General features: G+C 44.6%; 1 long non-coding RNA gene and 1 other non-coding gene across 2 annotated transcripts; both read right to left on the reverse strand.

The window, feature by feature from the left end:
* Positions 1–13300: 13300 nt before the first annotated feature.
* LOC119313130 lies at positions 13301–13462 on the reverse strand. Its single transcript, XR_005151519.1, has one exon. It is a non-coding gene; the product is annotated as a U1 spliceosomal RNA (small nuclear RNA).
* Positions 13463–22113: 8651 nt separating this feature from the next.
* LOC119306868 lies at positions 22114–22792 on the reverse strand. The gene is made up of 2 exons (XR_005149063.1): positions 22687–22792; positions 22114–22617 (listed from the first exon to the last, which is right to left on the reverse strand). It is a non-coding gene; the product is annotated as an uncharacterized LOC119306868 (long non-coding RNA).
* Positions 22793–24211: the final 1419 nt, after the last annotated feature.

Consider the following 24211-nt stretch of genomic DNA (forward strand, 5'->3'; position numbering starts at 1 on the left):
GCCTCAAGCCATTTCGCGGAATATGGGCTCATCGTCGCTTCCTCATAGTTCGTAGGTTATCATGGTCTAGTAACATGACTTCCAGAATAGGATTACTGTACCACACTGGTGCGGACCGTACTCTGGAAGATCTACAAGGTTCTGTAGTAACTTGATTTGAAGTTTCATGATCATCATCATTAGCTTCCTCACTAATTGGTGTAGCAACCACTGGAACTGATTTCTGTGATGAACTACTTTCCAATTCGGGAGAAGGTACAATTACCTCATCAAGTTCTACTTTTCTCCCACTCACTTCTTTCAAGAGAAACTCCTTCTCTAGAAAGGATCCATTCTTAGCAACGAATGTTTTGCCTTCAGATCTGTGATAGAAGGTGTACCCAACAGTTTCCTTTGGGTATTCTATGAAGACACACTTCTCCGATTTGGGTTCGAGCTTATCATGTTGAAAACTTTTTTCATATAAGCATGGCAACTCCAAACTTTAAGAAATGACAGCTTAGGTTTACTGCTAAACCATAGTTCATACGATGTCGTCTCAACAGATTTAGATGGTGCCTTATTAAACGTGAATGCAGCTATCTCTAATGCATAACCCCAAAACAATAGTGGTAAATTGATAAGAGACATCATAGATTGCACCATATCTAGTAAAGTACGATTACGACGTTCGTACACACCATTACATTGTGGTGTTCCAGGTGGCGTGAGTTGCAAAACTATTTCACATTGTTTCAAATGAAGACCAAACTCGTAACTCAAATATTCGTCCCCACGATCAGATCGTAGAAACTTTATTTTTCTTATTACGATGATTTTCCACTTCACTCTGAAATTCTTTGAACTTCTCAAATGTTTCAGACTTATGTTTCATCAAGTAGATATACCCATATCTGCTCAAATCATCTGTGAAGGTCAGAAAATAACGATACACGCCGCGAGCCTTAACACTCATCGGATCGCATACATCGGTATGTATTATTTCCAATAAGTCAGTAGCTCGTTCCATTGTTCCGGGGAACGGAGTTTTAGTCATCTTGCCCAAAAGGCACGGTTCGCAAGCATCAAATGATTCATAACCAAGTGATTCCTGAAAATCCATCTTTATGGAGTTTCTTCATGCGCTTTACACCGATATGACCCAAACGGCAGTGCTACAAATAAGTTGCACTATCATTATTAACTTTGCATCTTTTGGCATCAATATTATGAATATGTGTATCACTATGATCGAGATCCAACAAACTATTTTCATTGGGTGTATGACCATCTGAAGGTTTTATTCATGTAAATAGAACAACAATTATTCTCTAACTTTAAATTAATAACCGTATTGCAATAAACATGATCAAATCATATTCATGCTCAACGCAAATGCCAAATAACATTTATTTAGGTTTAACACTAATCCCGAAAGTATAGGGAGTGTGCGATGATGATCATATCAATCTTGGAACTACTTCCAACACTCATCGTCACTTCCCCTTCAACTAGTCTCTGTTTATTCTGTAACTCTTGTTTCGAGTTACTAATCTTAGCAACCGAACAAGTATCAAATACTCAGGGGCTACTATAAACACTAGTAAGGCACACATCAATAACCTGTATATCAAATATACCCTTGTTCACTTTGCCATCCGTCTTATCCACCAATATTCAGGGCATTTCCGCTTCCAGTGACCATTTCCTTTGCAGTGTAAGCACTCAGTTTCAGGCTTTGGTCCAGCTTTGGTCTTCTTCACAAGTGACAACTTGTTTGCCATTCTACTTGAAGTTTCCCTTTCTTTCCCTTTGCCCTTTTCTTGAAACTAGTGGTCTTGTCAATCATCAACACTTGATGCTCTTTCTTGATTTATACCTTCGTCGATTTCAACATCACGAAGAGCTCGGGAATCGTTTTCGTCATCCCTTGCATACTATAGTTCATCACGAAGTTCTAGTAACTTAGTGATGGTGACTAGAGAATTCTGTCAATCACTATCTTATCTGGAAGATTAACTCCCACTTGATTCAAGCGACTGAAGTACCCAGACAATCTGAGCACATGCTCACTAGTGGACGATTCTCCTCCATCTTTGAGCTATAGAACTTGTTGGAGACTTCATATCTCTCAACTCGGGTATTTGCTGGAAATATTATCTTCAACTCCTGGAACATCTCATATGGTCCATGACGTTCAAAACGTCTTTGAAGTCCCGATTCTAAGCCGTTTAAGCATGGTGCACTAAACTATCAAGTAGTCATCATTTTGAGCTAGCCAAACGTTCATAACGTCTGCATCTGCTCCTGCAATAGGTTTGTCACCTAGCGGTGCATCAAGGACATAATTCTTCTGTGCGGCAATGAGGATAAACCTCAAATCATGGATCCAATCTGCATCATTGCTACTAACATCTTTCAACACAGTTTTCACTAGGAACATATCAAAATAAACATATGAAAGCAACAACGCGAGCTATTGATCTACAACATAATTTGCAAAATACTACCAGGACTAAGTTCATGATAAATTTAAGTTCAATTAATCATATTACTTAAGAACTCTCACTTAGACAGACATCTCTCTAGTCATCTAAGTGATCACGTGATCCAAATCAACTAAACCATGTCCGATCATCACGTGAGATGAAGTAGTTTTCAATGGTGAACATCACTATGTTGATCATATCTACTATATGATTCACGTTCGATCTTTTGGCCTCCGTGTTCCGAGGCCATATCTGTATATGCTAGGCTCGTCAAGTTTAACCTGAGTATTCCGCGTGTGCAACTATTTTGCACCCGTTGTATTTGAACGTAGAGCCTATCACACCCGATCATCACACGATGTCTCAGCACGAAGAACTTTCGCAATGGTGCATACTCAGGGAGAACACTTCTTGATAATAAGTGAGACATCATCTTAAAATGCTACCGTCAATCAAAGCAAGATAAGATGCATAAAGGATAAACATCACATGCAATCAATATAAGTGATATGATATGGCCATCATCATCTTGTGCTTGTGATCTTCATCTCCGAAGCACCATCGTGATCACCATCGTCACCGGCGCGACACCTTGATCTCCATCATAGCATCGTTGTCGTTACGCCATCTATTGCTTCTACGACTATCGCTACCGCTTAGTGATAAAGTAAAGCAATTACAGGGTGTTTGCATTTCATACAATAAAGCGATAACCATATGGCTCCTGCTAGTTGCCGATAACTTCGGTTACAAAACATGATCATCTCATACAATAAAATATAGCATCACGTCTTGACCATATCACATCACAACATGCCCTGCAAAAACAAGTTAGACGTCCTCTACTTTGTTGTTGGAAATTTTACGTGGCTGCTACGGGCAGAGCAAGAACCGTTCTTACATAAGCATCAAAACCACAACAATAGTTTGTCAAGTTAGTGTTGTTTTAACCTTCGCAAGGACCGGGCGTAGCCACACTCGGTTCAACTAAAGTTGGAGAAACAGACACCCGCCAGCCACCTGTGTGCAAAGCACGTCGGTAGAACCAGTCTCGCATAAGCGTACGTGTAATGTCGGTCCGGGCCGCTTCATCTAACAATACCGTCGAACCAAAGTATGACATGCTGGTAAGCAGTATGACTTGTATCGCCCACAACTCACTTGTGTTTTACTCGTGCATATAACATCTACGCACAAAAACTGGCTCTGATACCACTATTGGGGAACGTAGTAATTTCAAAAAAATTCCTACGCACACGCAAGATCATGGCGATGCATAGCAATGAGAAGGGAGTGTGTAGTCCACGTACCCTCGTAGACCGAAAGCGGAAGCGTTAGAACAACACGGTTGATGTAGTCGTACGTCTTCACGGCCCGACTGATCAAGCACCGAAACTACGGCACCTTCGAGTTCTAGCACACGTTCAGCTCGATGACGATCCCCGGACTCCGATCCAGCAGAATGTCGGGGAAGAGTTCCGTCAGCATGACGGAGTGGTGACGATCTTGATGTTCTACCGTCGCAGGGCTTCGCCTAAGCATCGCTACAGTATTATCGAGGACTATGGTGGAGGGGGCACCGCACACGGCTAAGATATCAAGAGATCAATTGTTGTGTCTAGAGGTGCCCCCCTGCCCCCGTATATAAAGGAGCAAGGGGGGAGGCGGCCGGCCTAGGGAGGAGGCGCGCCAAGGGGGGAGTCCTACTCCCACCGGGAGTAGGACTCCTCCTTTCCTTGTTGGAGTAGGAGAGAAGGAAAGAGGAGGAGAGGGAGAAGGAAAAGGGGGCTGCTCCCCTTGTCCAATTCGGACCAGAGGGAGGCGCAGGCCTCCTTCCTTTTGTCCTCTCTCCTCTATTCCCGTATGTCCCAATAAGGCCCATATACTCCCCGACGAATTCCGGTAACTCCCCGGTACTTCGAAAAATACCTGAATCAAACAGAACCTTTCCGAAGTCTGAATCTAGTCGTCCAATATATCGATCTTTACGTCTCGACCATTTCGAGACTCCTCGTCATGTCCCTGATGTCATTCGGGACTCCGAAATCCTTCGGTACATCAAAACTCATAAACTCATAATATAACTGTCATCGAAACCTTAAGCGTGCCGACCCTACGGGTTCGAGAACTATGTAGACATGACCGGGACACGTCTCCGGTCAATAACCAATAGCAGAACCTGGATGCTGATATTGGCTCCCACATATTCTACGAAGATCTTTATCGGTCAAACCACATAACAACATACGTTGTTCCTTTTGTCATCGGTATGTTACTTGCCCGAGATTCGATCGTCGGTATCTCAATACCTAGTTCAATCTCGTTACCGGCAAGTCTCTTTACTCGTTACGTAATGCATCATCCCGCAACTAACTCATTAATCACATTGCTTGCAAGGCTTATAGTGATGTGCATTACCGAGAGGGCCCAGAGATACCTCTCCGACAATCGGAGTGACAAATCCTAATCTCGAAATACGCCAACCCAACATGTACCTTCGGAGACACCTGTAGAGCTCCTTTATAATCACCCAGTTACTTGTGACGTTTGGTAGCACACAAAGTGTTCCTCTGGTAAACGGGAGTTGCATAATCTCATAGTTGTAGGAACATGTATAAGTCACGAAGAAAGCAATAGCAACATACTAAACGATCAAGTGCTAAGCTAGCAGAATGGGTCAAGTCAATCACATCATTCTCCTAATGGTATGATCTCGTTAATCAAATGATAACTCATGTCTATGGTTAGGAAACTTAACCATCTTTGATTAACGAGCTAGTCAAGTAGAGGCCTAGTGACACTATGTTTGTCTATGTATTCACACATGTATTATGTTTCCGGTTAATACAATTCTAGCATGGATAACAAACATTTATCATGAAATAAGGAAATAAATAATAACTTTATTATTGCCTCTAGGGCATATTTCCTTCAGGTACATGAACAACACTCTCCCCTCTCGTTGCTATGCATCACCATGATCTTGTGTGTGCGTAGGAATTTTTTTGAAATTACTACGTTCCCCAACAATCGGATATGGAAATCTTATGTGCAATGTGGTATGATGCTATGGCTCTTGCTCACAAGCTCTTTGCTTTCTTTTTGCTTACAAGTTTTTTTTCATATGGCCACTTATGCCAAATGCACAAACCAAAATAGCAATTGTGTATATGCGGGAACAATCTTGTGACACAAGGGATAATATGATGATACCAAGATGACACCAATATGATATGGTATGTATGTAATGGAAGGTACGGATCACTAATGTGCACAAGTAACATTGCCGGCAATAGTCAATGGCTAGTCTCGATAGGCAAGTGACGCAAAATGGGCTAAAGGGTTAACAATGTAATTGCAAGAATGTACAATGAAGGGATACCATGATACCAAGGTGATACGGAGGTTGCCGTTCTTGCTTACGGTTAGGTTGTCAAAATGGTGAAGTGGTCGATGTCGATGACGACCTTGTGGCGATGATGAGTGGCGGTGTTCTTGATGTAGATACCAAGATGGTGTATACCCGTCCCTATGTAGCCGAAACTGAACGGTAAAAACCGCGAACTCAAAAATCTCAAGGAAAATGTCAAATGATGGTAGCGGAATGCGTTGGTGGTTCCAGAGTTAGCAATGCGGAAGTGGTGGTGGTGGTGGTGGTTGATGACGAAGCAACCATCCCTAAGTAGTCTAAACACCTTAGGAGACTCAAGTCACCACTCAAGCAACCACAAATGCTATATGGATCGAAAATGGGTTAGGTTGCGGAAAGCTATGGTGGTTTTGCGGATGATATGGTGGATGGCCTAGGCAAAGATGCCAAAAAGCCAAAAAAATTTATGGAGTCAAATGGTGTTTAAACCTATCTATATGGATGGGGGATGTCAATAGCTACTCAACGAGCTAAAGAACGTCAAAAACGGACTCCGGGAGCAAAAGTTATGACCGAAGCCGTTTTTGTTGGTGGGCTATTTCTGGGAGGTGCGGGTGCCCGGGGTTTGGGGGTGCGGGCACCCGGGGTGGTCAGCAAGGTTGGGCTGAAGAAGAGGCCCGGGGGTCCGGGTGCCCGGGGGCAAGAGGTGCGGGCACCCGGGGTGGTTCGGGGCAAACAGCCCGGGGGCCGGGGTGCGGGCACCCGGGGTGGTCAACGGAGATGCGCGGGGGGTCCGGGTGCCCGGGGTTTGAGGTCCGGGTGCCCGGGGGTGACGGATTTGGGCGAAAATTCGTGGATAAATGGAAGAAATTGGCGGACTTCATGGAGGGAAAGGTGGAGATGGAATGGGGGATTGCTAGATCCACTTAAAACCAAGCAAATCCATGGATCAAATCCAACAAAACCTTATCAAACTAACAAATCACAAAAAAAAATTGGGGCTATTTTTGGTGGGGAATTTTCAAAATTGGGGAAGAACACACAAAATTAGGCTAGAAAACAAAGAGGGGATGCTCCAATTTCGTGATAAACGTGGCTCATGATACCAAGATGTTGTAGGGTGGAACCCTAAGTGAAGATCTTTCACGAATTGGAGGGGGAATCCCCAAGAACAAGATGAACACAAGAGAGAAAACAAGAGGAACACTCAAGAACAAGTCCAATCACACATCCACTGGACCAACAAACACACAAGATCCACAAGGTACATGAACAATCAAAGGGAAACAAGATACATGGTAGAGTTCATTCCAAATCCTATGAAGGAGATGAGGGCTTGATGATCTAGGTAGATCCTTCCCTCGAGGGGGGCTTGAATCCCTAGGGATCTTCTCCAATGGAGGTCTTGCACTCCAATGGAGTCTTCTCTCTCAAGAGGAATCCCACAAGGGGAGGTACATGAGCTAAGATCTATGATTTGTGTCTATTCTTAGCTATCCTACAAATGAGCTAGGGGAGGTGCTTATATAGTCTAGGACGAAATGAGAGGAAGAGGGGGATACAAGGGACCAAATCCCAAAAGTGCACGCAGGCACGCGGGGGGTCTGGGAACCCGGGGTAAAGGGGCCCGGGCACCCGGAGGTGGTGCAGTGGTAGGTGGCCGGGCACCCGGGCCGGTCAGGGAGCCTTGGTCGGGGCGCTGTAGAGGGTCGGGAACACGGGGGTTGAGAGCCTGGGCACTCGGTGGGGGGGCTAGGCTGCGCCCAAGAGGAGGCCGGCCACCCGGGGGTGATGGCCCGGGCACCCGGAATGGGGCTGGCAGGGGCCGGGCACCCGGGGGTGGCGACCCGGGCACCAGGGGTGGGCAGCTCCAACGCCGAGGCGGGCAGGGCCGGGCACCCGGGGTGGCCAGGGCCTTGGCCAGCCGACGGCTGGTGGCCGGGCACCCGGGGGTGTTGGTGACCGGGCACCCCGGGTGGTCCGCAACCACTCTTGCTTCACGCCGCGCGCGTCCTTCTTCCTTCTCATTCACCATAGGTGCATGTGTCTCCGTCCTCGCCTCTTCATGGTTCTCTTCTTGGTACCTACAAGTGCATAGAGTTTCCATTTGAGGTAGAATCCGACTCTCGAGTGAATCCGAATGAAACTCGAAGAGGAAAGAGTTAACCTCGGGTTCGACGGTGCATGCACGTGCTCTTGTCATTGGTCCACGAGGTGCTTGCGGTGGTGGTGTGACGTCCATGGTGATGGTCGAGGGATGCTCCGCATCACATCTCCTCTCTAAGATTGGCTAGACCATCATCCATAGTGGACGATGAAACTTGTGGCAGTGGCATAGGAGGAGTAGGACTACTAGTTGTAGGTAGGAACTGTGGCATGTACGTCGACCCATAATTTGCTGGTGGTCGAGTGGTTATAGCTGTAGGTAGGGTTTGGTTCGGCGTTGCCACCAAACCTGGCATGCTCATAATAGGATTAATGGGTGTAGCCACCATCTGATTTGTTTGTGTAGGATAATAAGTCATCGGCATGGGAGGCGCCGATGAAATAGGTAAAGTCAGATTAGGGCTTTGCACACTAGCAGCTATACTGCCATTACCACTAGATGATTGAGATATATTCTTCTGAGCATTAGTATTTTCTATGAAATTTTGATAGACTAGATTGTTACCATCAGCAATACGACTCTCAGTCTCAGCCCACTGCTCAGGAGAAAAGGCAGTGCTTACAGAGGGTTTAACCTGCTCGGCTTGAAGAGGAGGGAATTTGATTTCTTCAATCGGAGCGATGTTGCCTTGGCGATCCTTCTTGAACTTTGCAAGGAACTCCTGCAGATCCTTCTCGTCACGCGCCTTCTTGTACTCCTCATAGACCTGGCGATGATCGGCCGATATCTCATCAAGACTGGGCTTAATGATGTTATCGGCGTCTACCTCAGATGGCCTGGGAAGATCGGACTTGGTGGATGATGATGATTGATCTTCGTTCCCCAGCGGAGTCGCCAAAAAGTGTGTTGACACACGAACACGTCACATGTACCCTCGACGTCAGGGGTGATGCACCGCAGCTTACGTCGAAGGAGACCCGACCGACAGCTTGATACGCAGGACAGTCGGCGGGCGCTTTTGCAGACCCGAAACTCCGCGCACCCGGGAGGGACCCCGTCAGGGATTGTGGCGGCTATGGGCTGCCCTAGGTCTATTTGCTCGCCCCTAGAGCCTCGAGATTCGCAGCTCTCAAACACGAAGAACAACGAAGAACGAGAGAGAAAAACGATGGAGAGATAAAACGTAGACTTGAAAAAGTAGTATATTGATTTGTTCGATTGTGTGTTGTCTAATCGGCCATCACCCCCAACATATATAAGAGGCGGCTGGACTTCCCGTACAAGTAAATGATTCATCTAGACTTTCCTTACAAAAAATTACATGAATTCACGTCCTAGAGTCCTAGTTCTATTCCACCTCGGATTCAGTCTGAATCTGGCCCAACTTCTGTCTTCCTCCTTGCATGGGCCGTCGAGCTTGCATATGATCTCCTATCAAGACGGCCCAAATATCAAATTTGTGCGCCCCGACGAGACGAACAACTCTTATATTGATCACTTTTTCAAATAAGGCCATCTTGAATACTTTTCGAGGTCATCTTTACCTTCCAGTCGGACTCGGTCTTGCAGCAGACTGGATTGTCTGAGTCTCGTAGCGAATTTGCAGGCCATATACTATCTCTGATGATGATGACTCCAAAACCAAAGTTTACCGTTTTGACGATACACACAACTTCTGTATTGAACACTTCTCCATCTGAGGTCATATTGATAAACCTTCGGGCACATGTTCAGTTTCACTCGGATTCGAGCTCATCCACTCGGATATTTAGAGTCTTTCACTCGGATCCTCCGACTGGACTTTTCACTCGGATGTTAGAATCTTTCACTCGGATGGCAAGATTTTCACTTGGAAGACGATCTTTCACTTGGATGATTATATTTTCACTCGGAAGGCAATATCTTACTCGATCGGCAAGTTTTCATTCCGACGGTAATCTTTTCACTCGGAATATTTTCACCTGGAGGAAAATTTCACTCAAAAGACTATATTTTCACTCGGATGGCAAACTTTTCACTCGGACGGCAAACTTTCACTCGATCGGTAAGTTTTCACTCGGATGGTAAGCTTTTCACTCGGACTTCCCGACTGAAAACATAGCCTGATCTTGATTTGCCTCTCCAGGTCTGATACGACCTCGGATTGAGACGAGTTATATATGAAAATCGATCGGCTCGACGAGGCAAAACTTTCTCATGTTGAAGGTTTTTCGATTCAAGGCCTTCTTGAGGGCCTAATTGCTCGCGCGACCCATCAGACAGGGTGTCTGGTACCTCGTGTGATATTCCTGTTTAGGTTTGGTCTGCAATGTATTGCCTCTAACTTTGGCATACGAACACGGATTGAGATGATTTATATATGAAAATTGATTGCCTCGACGAGATGAAGACAATTCCTTTAGAGTGATTCTTCATCCGAGGTAGTATTGAAGGCGTGATCGGCCGAAAACCACTCGGAACATTGAATTCTGCCACTCGGAGTACAATTTTGATCCCTAAGATGGGTTCGGATGATGATAACCTAAACATCAAAGTTGTTCCACTCGGCGATGTGAAACTTTCCATGCTGAAAACCCTTTCACTCGAAGCCATCTCATTTTCTTTTATGCCGTGCCAAAATCTGATGTCAACAACCGGCCACTATTATCGAGCTCAAGGAAGCCTCTTTTTTTTCTAGAATACGCACAAACATGCATATTATATATTGATAAGAAGAGGCAAAGAAGCCGGATACAAGTCATTACAACACCAATCACAAGGATAGTAGCCACATCCACGAAGCACCCCCACCATGCGAACTACGATACATGCTCGACCTAGACCAACCTCATGCCAATGGCAATGGGGCAAACCATAGAGCAACCAAGCCGCATCATAACCAACACCGAAGACCTGTACAGCAAAATCAAGACCCGAGGACAACACAGACCAACGTACCCCACCCATTGCGCCAAGAGGAAGCTCTCTTTAACAACACATAAAGTTATAATTTTTTTCCTAACATGGTAGGCTAAAAGTTGTAGGTAGCCAAACACAGATCCATATGCATGCTATATTTCTACCGTGGCAACAACAAAACCTCGGCAGCTAAGTTATGCGTATGTAAGAAGGTTGCACTCAATAAAGACACACTCCTTCCGAATGGGTTTATAAGTCCGGCACGGGTTATTAGGTCTTCATTTTGACAAGGAAAACATTTGTCATATATTGTCCAATGTAGTTTCTGACCACATAGTTTTTATCGGTCAAACCGATGACCTGAAAACCTATGCCCGACTTATAAACCCATCTGGACCGAGTATTAGTTGTTGGACAACGGCAATGAGGATGACGGATTGCTAGGCGCCAGAGTTTCTAAAGCTGCATTGGATAGACTGTTGTAGAAGCGTTGGGGAGGGACCACCATTTGCTGTGCATGTTTTAAGGACTTCATAATCAGTTCACACTAATTAATGAATACATATAAAAGTCAATATTGGCGAGACATCTTACTATATATCTTGGCGGTATAGCCATATGCTTGTGCCATTGGTGTAGGAATCAATCTTGGTGAGATGACAAATAAAGTTGGATTGTTGTGTGGCATCACAAACACACGGGGTGTTTATTTTGGGGTCATGACACCTAGTAAAGGCCGTTTAGTTCCTAACCTTCGTCAATAAGCTCTACTAACTGTTTTATGGAATTTAATGTTGTCAGGATGTCCCATGGAGAAAAAAAAAGGGATGTCCCACCGAGAAAAGAGTGGTATACTGGTTAGCTCAAGTATCTTTTTTTGTATCTCGTTATATTTTGATCGATTGATGTACAGCATTTAGGTATGACCTTTCCAGAATATAATTGTCATCTGGCCACTGCTCTCATTTTGGAAAACAGGAAAAAGAAACAGGATAGTTGCGGTATCATGAATAAAACACTCTGAACCAGTCATGCCCAGCCATGTCTAGGAAGGGGTTTTCTTCACTAAATCAGTATATACTGTGAACTCAGAACTAACGTGGACTCTTCCATCTTTTGTTTTGCAAGTCTGTCTTATATGTAGCCTACTTAGGTAAGCACAGAGTTAGTTTACTGCATTGGAGAGTATTTCGTGCAAAACTGCAAACAATGCTACTTGGTTGCCTGTCTCTTAAATGCCAAGTCGGCTAAGTAAAATGCTTGGTCATGATTCTTTTGCAAAAGAATGCAATGATCTGACACCAATGGACATGTTCATCTGGATCATGATTCACCTGGACGCATAATGTAGCGCAGATAGTTCATCTTGGACATGTTGCAGTCTTGCTGTACCACACTTGTATCAGATCCCTCCTGTGTTGCGTACCTTCAGTTCCATGTATGGCCCCTTCTTTTGTCATTAAAAGAACACACTGGCTGAACATGAGATGAGAGGCTGGAGCCAGCTTGGAGTTCAGCATGCATGAAAATGTTATTTATTTTAAGTTTGTTCTCTGCCAGCTTGTTCTGGAAAATCGCTCCTCCCGCAGAGAACGGAACAGAACAGAACAGTGGCTCTGTTGCAGGATTTGTCTACTGTCGTTACATGTTCACGGTGGTAGGAGCTCTGAAACTTTTGCAAGTGGTTCCATCCTTGAGTGTTTAGAGCTTAGTGAGAGGCAGTTTTCCTTTAGCAGTTATGTACGGTGTTGAACTACTTACCGAATCTTCTTTTTTTGCTGGAACTGACAAGTTTTAGGTGTAGCTTTGCCTGAAGAGGCATGGCGGGGCCCTTATGGGTTTATCAATGTGTGAGGAAGGGATTCCTCTGCAGGCGCATGGTTTGGTTTTTTACGTTGCATGTAATGGAAAAACACACCTGGTTTGGTTTGGTGTATGGTTGCTGGCCCTGAACATCAAGAAGACATACATGTATTGCACTCAACCTTATGCTTGTGTTGATTAGCATGTGCGTACCTGCTCTTGAGTCGATGAATGCTTGCTATGAGCTTTGCGGGGTGTTGTTTGTTCATTTAGCACAGAGAATTGCTAGGTTGGTAGCGCATCTGACTGTAAAGTTGTTGACGTTCCATTTAGATTCAGGCTAAAGGGATTAAGCTAGAGCTAGGTTTCCTGTCAAGAACTTCTCGCGTTGAAATGCTATGCTTAGAAGTTCAGTTCCAGGCAGATTTTTTACTTGCAACAAGAAGGTAGAGAGCACCAGAATGTACAACCTGGCAAGCACCAGACGCATATGTCTAGATCAGAACCCTCCAGCAATTACTGAATTTTGTTCTCTGTTCAGAGTACAACACACTGCCTGAAGAAACTGCATCTGTCGACTAGGAGGACTGCATTGTAGTAGCAGACTTCAGAAACAGGCCAGGCCAAGGAGCAAAATTTAATTTCAAAGAATTGGCAGGGGCCGCGCGAACGCGTACCCCCTCTACCACAAATTATGACGTTCACTCTCCCACTTAGGGGAGATGATGGGCCGACGCACCCACCAAGTGCAATGTGGGCCATCGACCCAGGCCACGGGCCTTGTTGATCGCCCGTCGACCCCGTCCAGGTAAGTAAGGAGAACGTAGCACCTCGCCCTCCTCTTATAGCCAGCTCTTCCTCTCGATGCTCCTCGGCTGGGCGAGGTGGGACAAAAATTCGAAGCGCACCAGCAGCCGGGGGTGAAGGGAGGCACGCGTTCTGGGAGGTTCGCTTCAGCGGGCCTGAAGGAAGGACGAGAGATATGGGCCGTAGCTGCTTTGTGCCATTCCTCAAAAGAAAAAGAAAAAAGAACAGTGGCCAATTTTTTCTTCAGAAAAGAAACGGGATCCGCATCCACGCCGGGACCAAGCTGCGGATCCTCGTCGCCGATGAAGATTTCCACACCGCGGCGCAGGACAGGGAGTACTGCGTGTGAGAGAAAGGCAGCCTCCATGTCCCAGCGGGGTGGTCGACTGTAGCCTGTGCCGAGAGAGACGACTCCTCGTCAGATATTCAAAAAAGTTTCAGTTTTGTAGCCCGATCCATTACAGTTTCAGCATGTAATTAAAGCGCAACTAGCTTCCCTCTAGTACATCCTGATACTGAACACGGTATCACTGCCATACCAGGAGCTCTTCTGATGTTACTTCTTCTCGTACATCAAAATATAACTCACGATTGATGAAGAGATGAAGAGATGTACTACATCATAACTCACGATTTATATTAGTCACCAACCATTCATGGGTTGCCGGTAAGTTAGGTACGACCTTACACAGGTCCATCTTGTTAATGGTTGTGGATGACTGCACATGTATCATGTATTTCGTATGTCCCGCTGGCACACGATTTCGATTACTTTTGACTTTGAAATTGTAAGTAGCATGTGAAATACTAATTGATGCAAAGTGAATGTCGGAACAAACTCTTGTGGAAGGAAGAAAATACCTATTGTTAAGGAATAAGGAGTGTCTGGTGCGAAAGTCCTTTTCTGCTCCCGAGCTCAAATGCTCCCCCGTGAACAGTAAAAATAAAAATATTTAGTAAACAAATTCAAAAAATTCTGAAATTTTGTTTTGGTAAATTTTGACAAATGTTTTGTATGCTTGCAAAGTTTCAGTACGAACCAACATTCGTGGAAGGCGTGGCGAAAAAAAACAAAATCAGCACCCCAAAATGTTTTCAAAACTAGCATTTTTGGAACATCGTTTTATTTTTTTTGCCATGCATTACACGAATGTCGTATCGTGCTGAAATTTTGCAAGCATACAAAATACTTGCCAAAGTTTACCATAAAAAAAATCAGATTTTTTTTGAGTTTTTTTTACTCTTTTTTTGATTTTACTATTCATAAGGGAGCATTTAAGCTCAGGTGTAGATACTATGTGTCCATGTATGGTGCCGTTTTATATCATGGTTCACCATATAGAAAGGCTACTAGACTTCTCTACACCACAAAGAGCCCATGTTTATGCACGACTTTCTACTATATTTTATGGGCTGCTAACTGTTTCGTGGTCGTGTACCGAATTCCTCGTGAAAAGTTTGTTGCAATCATAAACTGTAGGTGTGGAGCAACAGAGGCATCATAGGCAATTTTTGTCCACTTTGCATATCTTGTTCACATAAAAAGGTAAATCATTAACTTGCTTTCACTAGTAGAAAACAGGGCTAATGTTCGGGCCTGGCCAGCCCATTAGTCCCGGTTCTTCAAGAACCGAGACCCATGGGGGTTATTAGACCCGGTTCGTGAGCCCAGGGGGCGGCCGGGGCCTCGTGGGCATTGGTCCCGGTTCGTGTGGAACCATTTGTTCCGGTTCAAACCACGAACCGGGACCATTGGTCCTCGCTCCTGGCCCACAACCATTGGTCCCGGTTTGTGGCTTGAACCAGGACAGAAGGGGGTGCTTTAGTCCCGGTTCATGCCACGAACCGGGACAAATAACTTGCCTATATATACCCACCGCCGCGGCAGAGCACTCCACAGTGCTCTGTTTTTTCAATCCGGCGAGGAGAGGGCATTTGGGTGCTCTAGTTCACCTCCTAAGCACATGAGGTGTTCGATGAAATGCCCGAGCCACACTAGTTAAGCTTTCTCCTCTCAAAGCTCGACCTCGGAGCTCCATTTTTTTCGAGATTTGTCTAGATTTAGCGCTCCGTCACGCCCCGTCCCCGTTTTCATCACCGTTGATCGCCCGCGCCGATCTCGTCGCCGGCACCACCGTGGTGAGCCTCTTGTTCTTATCTTCTTTCTGATACTTGTCTGATTTTCTTACTTTAGATAGATATTTGTCTGATTTTCTTACTTTTGACACACATAATTATATATAATGCACGCAGATGAACCGGCAATGGATGTATGGTGACAGACACACCTCCGAGTACATTAGGGGCGTGCATAATTTTCTCGAAGTGGCTGAGGCAAACAAGCAGAATGGTTTATGTGTTGTCCATGCACTAAATGTGGGAATACGAAGTCTTACTCTGACCGGAAAATCCTTCACACCCACCTGCTTTACAAGGGTTTCATGCCACACTATAATGTTTGGACGAGGCACGGAGAAATAGGGGTTATGATGGAAGACGGCGAAGAAGAAGAGGACGATGACAACTATGTGCCCCCTGAATACGGTGATGCTGCAATGGGGGGAGCTGCTGAAGATCAAGAGAAACCAGACGATGTGCCCGATGATGCTGCAATGGGGGAAGTTGCTGAAGATCAAGAGGAACCAGACGATGTGCCCGATGATGATCTCCGCCGGGTCATTGTCGATGCAAGGACGCAATGTGAAAGTCAAAAGGAGAAGCTGAAGTTCGATCGCATGTTAGAGGATCACAAAAAAGGGTTGTACCCCAATTGCGAAGATGGCAACACAAAGCTGGGTACCGTACTGGAATTGCTGCAGTGGAAGGCAGAGAATGCTGTGCCCGACAAAGGATTTGAGAAGCTACTGAAAATATTGAAGAAGAAGCTTCCAAAGGATAATGAATTGCCCGACATTGCGTACGCAACAAAGAAGGTCGTATGCCCTCTAGGATTGGAGAAGATACATGCATGCCCTAATGACTGCATCCTCTACCGCGGTGCGTATGAGGATTTGAACGCATGCCCGGTATGCGGTGCATTGCGGTATAAGATCAGACGAGATGACCCTGGTGATGTTGACGGCGAGCCTCGCAGGAAGAGAGTTACTGCGAAGGTGATGTGGTATGCTCCTATAATACCACGGTTGAAACGACTGTTCAGAAACAAAGAGCATGCCAAGTTGATGCGATGGCACAGTGAGGACCGTAAGAAAGACGGGAAGTTGAGAGCACCCACTGACGGGTCACAGTGGAGAAAAATCGAGAGAGAGTACTGGGCTGAGTTTGCACATGACCCAAGGAACGTATGGTTTGATTTAAGCGCGGATGGCATTAATCCTTTCGGGGAGCAGAGCAGCTATCACAGCACCTGGCCCGTGACTCTATGTATGTATAACCTTCCTCCTTGGATGTGCATGAAGTGGAAGTTCATTATGATGCCAGTTCTCATCCAAGGCCCTAAGCAACCCGGCAACGACATTGATGTGTACCTAAGGCCATTAGTTGAAGAACTTTTACAGTTGCGGAATGGAAACGGTGTACGTGTGTGGGATGAGCATAGACAGGAGGAATTTAACCTGCACGCATTGCTGTTTTTAACCATCAACGATTGGCCCGCTCTCAGTAACCTTTCAGGATAGACAAACAAGGGATACCACGCATGCACGCACTGTTTAGCTGACACCGAAAGTATATACCTGGGAAGGTGCGGGAAGAATGTGTACCTGGGCCATCGTCGATTTCTTCCGACCAACCATCAATGTTGAAAGAAAGGCAAGCATTTCAAAGGCGAGGCAGATCACCGGAAGAAGCCCGCCATGCGTACCGGTGATCACGTACTTGCTATGGTCAATGATTTACACGTAATCTTTGGAAAGGGTCCCCACGGACTAGCTGTTCCGAGTGACGCTGAGGGACACGCACCCATGTGGAAGAAGAAATCTATATTCTGGGACCTACCCTACTGGAAAGACCTAGAGGCCCGCTCTTTGATCGACGTGATGCACGTGACAAAGAACCTTTGCGTGAACCTGCTAGGCTTCTTGGGCGTGTATGGGAAGACAAAAGATACAACTGAGGCATGGGAGGACCTGCAACGTTTGCACGAAAAAGACGGCATGCCTCCAAAGCAGTATGAAGGTCCTGCCAACTACGCTCTTACCAAAGAAGAGAAGGAAATCTTCTTTGAATGCCTGCTTAGTATGAAGGTCCCGACTGGCTTCTCGTCGAATATAAAGGGAATAATAAATATGGCAGAGAAAAAGTTTCAGAACCTAAAGTCTCATGACTGCCATGTGATTATGACGCAACTGCTTCCGGTTGCATTGAGGGGGCTTCTATCGGAAAACGTCCGATTAGCCATTGTGAAGCTATGTGCGTTCCTCAATGCAATCTCTCAAAAGGTGATCGATCCAGAAATCATACCAAGGCTAAGGAGTGATGTGGTGCAATGTCTAGTCAGTTTCGAGCTGGTGTTCCCAGCATCCTTCTTCAATATCATGACGCACGTCCTAGTTCATCTAGTTGACGAGATTGTCATTCTGGGCCCCGTATTTCTACACAATATGTACCCCTTTGAGAGGTTCATGGGAGTCCTAAATAAATATGTCCGTAACCGCGTTAGGACATAAGGAAGCATCTCCATGGGCCATCAAATAGAGGATGTCATTGGGTTTTGTGTTGACTTCATTCCTGGCCTTAAGAAGATAGGTCTCCCTAAATCGCGGTATGAGGGGAGACTGACTGGAAAAGGCACGCTTGGAGGGGAGACAATAATATGCAGGGATGGATATTCTTGGTCTCAAGCACACTACACAGTTCTACAGAACTCTACCTTGGTGACCCATTATGTCAATGAACACAAGAACAGTCTGCGCTCCAAACACCCGGAGCAGTGCGGCGACTGGATTACATGTGAACACATCGGGACTTTCAGTAGTTGGTTGGAAACACGTCTCAGAGGTGAAAACACTGTTTGTGAGGAGTTGTATTCGTTGTCCAGGGGACCATCTTCGACTGTAATGATTTGGAAAGGATACGAGATAAATGAGAATACATTTTACACGATCGCCCAAGATCAAAAGAGCACCAACCAAAACAGCGGTGTCCGCTTTGATGCATCCACCGAGAGGGGAAAGGACACATATTATGGTTACATAGTGGACATATGGGAACTTGACTACGGAGTAGATTTTAAGGTCCCTTTGTTTAAATGCAACTGGGTCAATCTGTCAGGAGGCGGGGTACAGGTAGACCCACAGTACGGAATGACAACAGTGGATCTGAACAATCTTGGTTACACTGACGAACCGTTCGTCCTAGCCAATGATGTGGCACAGGTTATCTATGTGAAGGACATGTCTATCAGACCGAGAAAAAGAAAAAATAAGGAAGCGAATACATCATACAATGAGCCAAAGCGCCACATAGTTCTTTCAGGAAAAAGGGACATCATGGGAGTGGAGGGCAAGATAGACATGTCCGAAGATTATGAAAAGTTTCATGAAATTCCTCCTTTCAAAGTCAAGGCTGACCCAAGCATCCTGATAAATGATGAAGATTATCCATGGTTACGGCGCAATAAGGCAAGGACACAAGTGAAGAAAAAGTGAAGACTTTGTCCACAACTATTATGATGATACCATGCTAACTTTGAACCTTTTCGTAGTTCATTTGAAATGCCTATTGTAACAGACAAGTTTCCATATGAAATCCTGATACTTCGAAAGAGATTGTTCGTTTTGTACATGAAGTGCATCCAGTTTTTGCCGTAACCCACTCAACTTTCTTGCACATGCTATGTGGATGAAATGATGATACCATGCCAACTTCCAACCTTTTCAGAGTACATTTGAAATGCTTTTCAATTTCAGGGTCTTATAGCTCAAAATAATCAGTAAATGCATGAAAAATAACAAATGAAGTCAGAAAGGGTTGAAAATTGATGATGTGGCTTTGAATGGTGCATTTTGAACACACACAAAGTCAGGAGTTCAAATAAGTTTTAAAAAATGAAATCCTTGTGTAATAGATGAGTTTCCGTATGAAACCCTGATACTTCGAAAGAGATTGTCCATTTTGTACACGAAGTGTATCCAGTTTTTTCCATAACCCTCTCAACTTTTTAGCACATGCTATGTAGGTGAAATGATGATACCATGCCAACTTTCAACCTTTTCAGAGTTCATTTGAAATGCTTTTCAATTCAAGGTCTTATAGCTCAAAAAAAAACAGTAAATGCTTTTATAAAACTCTAATAGCAAAAGGAATCAACTAAAAAGCTTTTATAAACCTCTAGTATTTTTTAAACTAAAATTATATAAAATTTATGCAACTAAAATTATCAAAGTATTTTTGGTTCAAAACATGAAAAGCAGAAATAATTATCATAAAGAATTTTTTGTTAGAAACTTTAGTAGCAAAAAGAATTGTCATAAAGATTTTTTTGATAGAAATTAAAATAACAAAATATGTTTTTAAATATAATGATAAAACACAGTAATATTAAATAACAGGAAAAAGAATTAAAATTTACACAAACTAGTGATTCACACAAAATTCAAAGAATTAAAATTTAAACTATTCAAATTTGGAAACTAATGGAGTAACAGAAAGGTTATAATTTTTCTAAGCTAAAAGCAAAAGGAATAAAAAATAAAGCAAAAATCAAAAGAAAATAAATAATTCAAAAAACAAAAAATACTGAAAAAATAAAAAATGCCTCCTAATGGGCCACACGGCCTGCATACGACTAGAAACCCATCTGTACATGGGCCAGGATGCAGGCCCAATAGGCCCAACACGGCAGTGACAAGGGTAGGCAACTAATGCCTGCATATTAGAGAGGAGCTCAACACCTGAGCTGCACCGCAGCTTATAAACAGGTGTTGAGCTCTCTCAGCTAGCGAGGTGGGACTAAACTTCCCACCGCACCGCGCCAGCACAAGGCCTTTGGTCCCGGTTGGTACCACCAACCGGGACTAAAGGGGTGCATTGGTCCCGGTTGGTGGCACCAACCGGTACCAATTCCCCCCCTTTAGTCCTGGTTGGTGGCAGCAACCAGGACCAAAGGCCTCTGCTTCCCGCCCTTTGGGCTGCTGAAAAGAGGTGGCACCCGGCCCTCGTCTTATAGCCAGCTCTTCCTCTCGATGCTCCTCGGCTGGGTGAGGTGGTACTAAAAACCGAAGCACACCAGCAGCGGGGGCGAAGGGAGGCACACGTTCTGGGAGGTTAGCTTCAGCAGGCTGTAGCTGCTTTGTGCCAGTGTTGATCTTCTTCCCCTCTAAAAGAAGAGAACCATGGCCTGTTCTTTCCTTCAGAAAAGAAACGGGATCTGCATCCACGCCAGGAGCAAGCTGCGGATCCACGTCGCCAACGCTGAGCTGTGTGTAACCGTCCTCGACAAGGGGGTGCTTGGGCGATGAGGTGGGCGACGTGGTGTCATCGGATTCCCACATCGCGCGGCGCACAACAGGGACTACTGTGTGCGAGAGAAAGGCAGCCAACCTCCGTGTCCCAGCGGGGCGATCACTTGTAGCCCGTGCCGAGAGAGACAACCCCTTGCCAGATATCCAAATAAGTTTCAGCTTTGTAGTCCAATCCAATCCATTACAGTTTCAGCATGTAAAGCACAACAAGCTTCCCTTTAGTATATCTTGATACTGAACACGATATCACTCTCATACCAAGAGCTCTTTTGATGTAACAACAAATACTCAAACGAGCGATTTGATTATTTGCCACCATTTACTTTGGTCTTTGATAATTTGCCACGGATTACATTGAAATTGATCAGGTGCCCCCCCTTAGTTTGCACTTTGTTCTTTCGCCACTTGTGTTAACAAAAATAATCTTTGCAAAGGAGAAACAACTCTAGTGCATAAAATAGAGGACACTTTTGCCCTTTTACCTGTTTGACTAAAACACATGGGCTGAACTCTAGCTTTTGCTCACTCCTGACACACAAACGCCACCACTGTCGTCGCCCTGTTGTTCCCTGGAGTCCCTTGCTGCCCCACCACCACCTCTTCCTCTTGATCCCCTTGCATCTCGTCGCCTCTCCCTGCTGCTCACGGCGAGCTGCTCTTGGCAGCCGCCGTTGCTCCCATTCTGAACGTGCTGTTGCTGCTGCTCGAGGGACTAGTACGTGCTGCACCTCTTCATTGTCCCTTATGCAAACTAGCTGATCTAAAACTTGAAATACATGGAACATTGAACCTTTGATCCAAATAAGTTGAAAATTCCCAAAATAGTTAGATTTTATTGTTGAATTTCTGTTTTTTTTCAAAAAAACCAAGAACTTTCAAAATTTTGTCAAAATTTACAACTGAAAAAATGAATTTAAATTTCCTCCAAAATGGCTCATCCAAATGAGCTCAAATTATAGCAGAATAGTCACACGTATATGGTTGTTTTTTTGAAATTATTTCAATTTTTTTTGGGTTGTTCAAAAAAAAGGGCAGAATTTGGGTATCATTTTGGCCTAATTTGGACAACATTTTGGTTGTTTTTCAAACTTCTCACAAAATTTATGCACATATGATTCAAAATATAACATATATTTTCAGATGAACATATTCATGTACCATCACACAATTTGAACACAATATAGCATAAAACATATATTTCACATGTCCATACATCATCCATTTTCATACATCATCTAACATAAGGCTGTGATGTTGCACAAATTAGTAGGGGCTGCCAAGTCTGGCATATTACAACCAAAAACATAAGGCAATAATTGGTGCCATGTTGAACACAAAGTAATGGGTGCCAAGTTTGACATATTACAACCAAAAGCATAGAGAAAATAGAAGATGATGCACAACACTAGATCTTCCTTCTCTTCGGGGTCAACTTCCTAGCTTTCGAGGTTGAGGCCATGTCATATGCCATCGTGGTGTCCTTCATAATTGGGGTAGGTTGCTGCGATGCCTCATCGGCCAATGCCATAGCCAACATCCCGCATGTGTTGAGAAATATAAGATTTGGAAGGAAAAATTAACATTACAAAGAACAGTTGATGTGTTTACCTTCTAGTCACAGGATTGGGACTGCCTTGAAGATTCGGTGGCATGGTGATCATGTGCCTATTGGGAGTCACAACAACTTCAAGTTGTGGTGCTGCATGTGTTGCCTCATCAGCCAACGCCGTAGCCAACATCCTGCTTGTGTTGAGAAATGTAAGAATTGCAAGGAAAATTAAACATTACTATAGAATGTGGGTATGTTACCTTCTTGTCACTGGATTGGGACTGCCTTGAAGACTAAGTGGCATAGTGATCATGTGCCTATTGGGAGTCACAACAACTTCAAGTTGTGGGGCTGCCACTTCAGGTTCCGGTGCCGAGGCATCATCATCAGCTGGATACCTTGTTGCTCTCTTCTTTCTTTTCCTGCACGTAAACAAGTTAGTACATTAATCATTACAAGTGATGAAATAAACATTGATCATTTACAAGTACCTTGTCTTTGGTCCATTCAATGGACACGTGGACTGCCTGTGGCCTAAACTGTGGCATCTTTTGCATCTATTCTTGTCGCCTAGATGTTGTACCTTCTCCACCTTCTCCACCTTTGAGGAAGCTCTTGTACCTGTTCTTTCTTCTTTTTAGGACCACCATCTCCACCTTCGAGGAAGCTCTTGTACCTGTTCTTTCTAGGCCTTCCAACACCTCTTTTATTGTCTAATGGAGCCTCCATGTCAAATGGAAATTGTACATGTGGCCATTGAGACCTATTTGTCAATGGCTCAATCTCTCCAGCATATGCTACCCGAAACTTCTCTAGAGAGAAATAGTCATGCACATAATCCTCCCATCTAGGATTCCTTCTATCTAGCAAGAAAGCAAGTGCATGCTCACAAGGCTTCCCTGTGTGCTGCCACTCCAAGCATGTGCACTCGCTTTGGTCAGTTTTCACAACATGTCGCAAGTTGTATTTACTTGTGTCCCTCACCTCACAACTTGCAACTCCAGATTTCCCAACTTTCAAATGTTTAAGTCCCCTTGTCCTATTATGAATCTGTTGGATGATGGCTGGAATAATTTTTCCTTTCAATTTCATTCCAATCTTTCTCCTTTTCTCATGAAGTTTCATGACTAGCTCTCTAAGAGTGTCAGCTAGCTCATCAGGTGGCAAATCTTTGTAATCTTTAATCCAACCATTAAAAGACTCGGCAAGGTTATTGTTGATGTAATCACATTTAATGGAGGGGTCAAACATGCATCTCAAAATACTTTATGGAGGATCTATCTCAATCAAGCTCCAATCTATGAGTGGTTCTTCCTGATTAACCACGGAGGACTCACATCTCTCAGTACTATCAACCACATCAAAAACAGTTAGAGATTGCATTGTGGCCGGGTGGTCAACATCATCTGGTGAAAACTCCACATCATCAGGAAAAACTCTATATTGACTACCCATTGTCTGTGCCATCTCGAAAGCTGACAAGTTTGAATTGTCAACAACCACAGAGGAGCTAACACTGCATTCTACAGATTTGTTAGTTGTCTTTTTTGGAGCAGCCGGCTGTTTGGGAGCAGCTAGCTTTTTGGAGCAGCTTGCTTTTTCGGAGCAGCTGGCTATTTGGGAGTAGCTGGCTTTTTGGGAGCGCGCGGATGTTTGGGAGCACGCGGCTGTTTGGGAGCAGCTGGCTGTTTTGGAGGCCTCTTTCCTACTTTCTTTGCATTGGGTGCCTCCAACGTAACAACCTCAGCTAACAGAAATGATTTCTTGGCCTCAAAGTCCCAATGA

This window comes from Triticum dicoccoides, chromosome 5B (assembly GCF_002162155.2).
Source record: "Triticum dicoccoides isolate Atlit2015 ecotype Zavitan chromosome 5B, WEW_v2.0, whole genome shotgun sequence".
Classification (NCBI taxonomy): domain Eukaryota; kingdom Viridiplantae; phylum Streptophyta; class Magnoliopsida; order Poales; family Poaceae; genus Triticum; species Triticum dicoccoides.